This window comes from Tupaia chinensis, unplaced genomic scaffold, assembly GCF_000334495.1.
Source record: "Tupaia chinensis unplaced genomic scaffold, TupChi_1.0 Scaffold000067_1, whole genome shotgun sequence".
In the NCBI taxonomy this organism is placed as follows: domain Eukaryota; kingdom Metazoa; phylum Chordata; class Mammalia; order Scandentia; family Tupaiidae; genus Tupaia; species Tupaia belangeri.
In genome coordinates, this window is record NW_006159526.1 from 5,428,190 (window position 1) to 5,432,244 (window position 4,055).

Consider the following 4,055-nt stretch of genomic DNA (forward strand, 5'->3'; position numbering starts at 1 on the left):
AGCACCCGCGCCCTAAAACAAAAACCCCCCCAAAAAAAAAAAAAAAAAAAAGAAAGAAATTTACAATTTTGAGACTAATTTTTTGGGGAAAGGTTTTTTTGTTGTTGTTGTTGTTGTTGTTGTTGTTGCTATAGAGCATGTGCACTCACCAGAAAGGCAGAGAGAGACAAAGAGACAGAGAGACAGAAAGAGAGAAACCACTGCCCAGGGGGGATAGACACCTTGCAATCCCTTCTCCTCCATTCTTCTCTTGGGATCTTGGGCATGCACACACATGCGCCCGGTGTGAGTTTAGGCCACCTGGTCTGGGACTCAGACTGCGGTGGACTACATGGGAGTCCAGTGACATAGCCATTACGCTAACTGCTGGTCACGAGACTAATTCTTTTAACTCCACTGTGTATTTTACATTTACAGAACATCTCTGTCAGACCAGCTACATTTCAAGGGCTCAATAGCCCCAAGTAGCTAGCGGCTTTGGTACCAGATAGCAATAGCATACCTCCAGAAGGGACACTGACAGACATTAAATGCAGCATGATTATTCTTTACAGAGAGAAGGAAAGAGGCTAGAGGATGTCAGACTGTGCTGTTTTACACAGGTCAGTTAGCACTCTGGGGAGGTGACGTTGAGCAGACCCCAAGGAATTGAAGAAGGGCTGCACAGGGCCAGGCAGGTAGTGTGGTGGTTACGGTGACTCGACCCCACATGGCTGGCTGCTTGGTGTCAGTCCTGGACCTGGTGACTTGAAAAGGGGTGTGTGCATACATGCCCAAAATCCTGAGAGGAGAATGGAGAAGGGATTGCTGTGTGGCCATCCCCCGAGGGTGGGGGGTGATTTCTCGCTTTCTTTCTGTCCCCCAACTCCCCCAGTGAACAAACACACCTTATAGCAAATTTAAAATAAAGAAGGAAACTACAGAAATATTTGGGCAAGAGGAGAGGAACAGCAAGTGCAAAGGTCTGAAAGTAGGAAGATATGAGACCCTTTTGAAGACATCAAGGAAGGGTTAGCAGGTGGCATGGTGGTTAAGGCACCAGGTTCCCACATGGTCGACCACAGTTCAAGTCCCGGAGTTAGTGGCTTGAAAATTATGCCCGGCACATGTGTGTCCAAAATCTCAAGAGGAAATGGAGAAGGGGAAATGGAGAAGGGATTGTGGTTGTGGCCCATCCCCCCTGGGGGGTTGATTTCTCACTTTCCCTCTATGGTCAGCACTCTGGTCCTACGGTAAAAACCTAAAAAGAAAAAGACACCATGAGACCAATGTGGTTAGAACCATGTGAGTAGAGGAAAGAAAACACCAAGAACAGATTATGTAGAGCCTTGAGATAAGAATTACACACCTAGAAACACTTAGGGGCATTCCTCATTTATGTCACACACGTGAAGTTATTTTGCGCTGGCTTGGCGGCCTGTGCTATCATTGCTCAAGCAGTACTTGCTCCACATGGGAGATGGAGGGTCCCTGGCCGACTTGTCCATGCTGGGCACGCACATCCATGATGCTGGCTGGTCAGCAGGCTGGAGAATAGGCTCAGTGTGAGACCCGACTGAGGTGCCTCTTCATTTTTCACTTTCATGAATAAAACTTAAAAATATGTTTCGTTTCAGGGGTCGGTACGTAGTATGGTGGTTAAGGCGCTAGACTTCCACATAATGGACCATAGTTTGAATCTTGGACCAAGAGTCTTGCTTTCTCCACCCCCACCTCCTCATCCCGTCTCTCTTTGGTCAAATTTTAAAAATAATAAAGTGAAATTATTCTTATATATGTGTTTAGTTTCAACTGTGTAATCTGCTCTCTGAAATGGAGGAAATGATGTGGGTCACTAAGTAGATGAGAGTTTGGTTAGAGAATGGGACTTACGCTCTTAAGATAAATTAACGTCTTTCTGTTCTCTGATAAGCATTAAACACTTATGGAAAGAGACAGAGATAGAACACAGGACACAATTACCATTCCACATTTAAGAGTTTCCAAATGAATGATGCAACCTAATTTTAAAAGAATAAAAAATATAAAGAGAAACTCCAGGAGAAAACATTCCAAATGCGTAAAGAAATGAATTAAAACCACGGATTCCATTGCATGCCCACCATGTATTTTTTAATTTTTCTTTTTAGAAGTTTTTTCTATAGGGTGCGGGCACTCGCCAGACAGAGACAGACAAAGCGAGAAATCATCCCCCACAGAGGAAGTCCACACCGCTATCCCTTCTCCTCCTTTCTCCTCTTGGGGTCCTGGGCACGCACACACATGCGCCTGGCGTGAGTTTAAGCCACTGGGTCTGGGGGAACCAGCAGTTAGCGTAATGGCTATGTCGCTGGACTCCCACGCAGTCGACTGTGGTTTGCGTCCCGGACCCGGTGGCTTAAAACTCACGCCGGATGCATGTGTAGGGTATGTGCACTCACTGGAGAGAGCGAGAGAAGGAAATTGAGAAATCATCCCCCAGGTGCGATGGCAACCCTGCAATCCCTTCTCCTCCATTCTACTCTTGGGATTTTGCGCACACACATACATGTGCACAACATGAGTTTCAAGCCACTGGGTCTGGGACTCAAACCGCGGTGGACTGCATGGGAGTCCAGCAACATAGCCATTACGCTAACTACTGGTCTCCCTACCCTGTTTTTTTCTGTTTTGTTTTCTGTTTTTTTGTTGTTTGTTTTTTAGTTTGCTATAGAGCATTATGTGCTCATCAGAGAGAGAGAGAGAGAAATCACCCTCTGGGGTGATGGCCACACCACAGTCCCGTCTCCATTCTCTTCTCAGTATCTGGGCAGGCATGCACACATGTCCAGCATGATTTTCTTTCTCTTTTTTTTTAAAGAGAGATTTTTGCTTTAGGGCACAAACGCTCACCAGAGAGACAGAGACAGAAAGCAAGAAATCACCACCACCACCACCACCACCCCACCCGGGGGAGATGGCCATGCTGCCATCTCTTTTTCTCTGTTCTCTTTGGATTTGGGGCACTCATGCACACACACCTGGTGTGAGTTTTAAGCCACGGATACGGAACTTGATCAATAGTCGACTACATAGGAGTCCAGCAATGTAACCATTAAACCATCTGCTGGTCCTCCCCCCCACCCCCACTGGATTTTTAAGATGCCAGATCTGAGACTTGAACCACACAGTTGGCCATGTGGGATTCAGCCACCTTAGCCACCATACCACTGGCTGGCCTAATGTTGCTAAACTCTAAAAGGTAGAATGGCATGGTTATGTTGCTTTTGGAGTTTGCTTCTTCAAGGACAGATGGTCTCAAAACAACCTGCCTCAGAATTACCTAGAAGGCTCAAGAGTTCTGGAGTGGTGACAGAGAACCTGCCATTTGTAACGAGTTCTCAAGTAGGTGACTGCTATTGGACTGGAGGCTATACTGAGTGTCATCTGTTTTTGCACCAGGAACCCATAATGTTTTAGGGTGCTCTGTTGGACTCTCAAGAGGGGGTGGTGGGCTCCCATGAACTCAGAACCATGCTCTGAGCGCAGCACACGTTCATGTCCACAGAGTGACTGACCCAGCAGGGTGACTACATAATAAAAACAACTGGCTGTTCCCCTATTCCAAAACAGTTTCGGAGACATTGGCTAGATGTTTCTGGTGGAACTAGGACTTGCACAATCCTAATACCAAGAAGAAAAAAGCAAGAAAGCAGCTCTGCCTCTTAGTATGTAGCCACTACACCAAAGCCCATGGAAGTAGAAAACCATTTCCCGCTCAGTAAGCAAGCAGTAACAATAGCATTTACAGAGGCAGAGGAAATGGAAGCGCACCTCTGGATAAACAATGAGCCCTCCTGCAGCCCTGTCCCTTCGGTGCTTTATCGTTTTGCAAGGCCTTCAATAAATGCCTTTCAATTTTCTGCTATGAACACAATGCTCTTTGGAGCCAGAGTGTGAGACTTACACCAACCCTGTCTCCTAGGGCATGTGTTTATATCAAGAGAAAACTCTCTAAGATTTTGGGCCTTATAAAATATATCTCAGGGGACCAGCAGGTGGCATGGTGATTAGAGGTGTTAGACTATGGTTCGAGT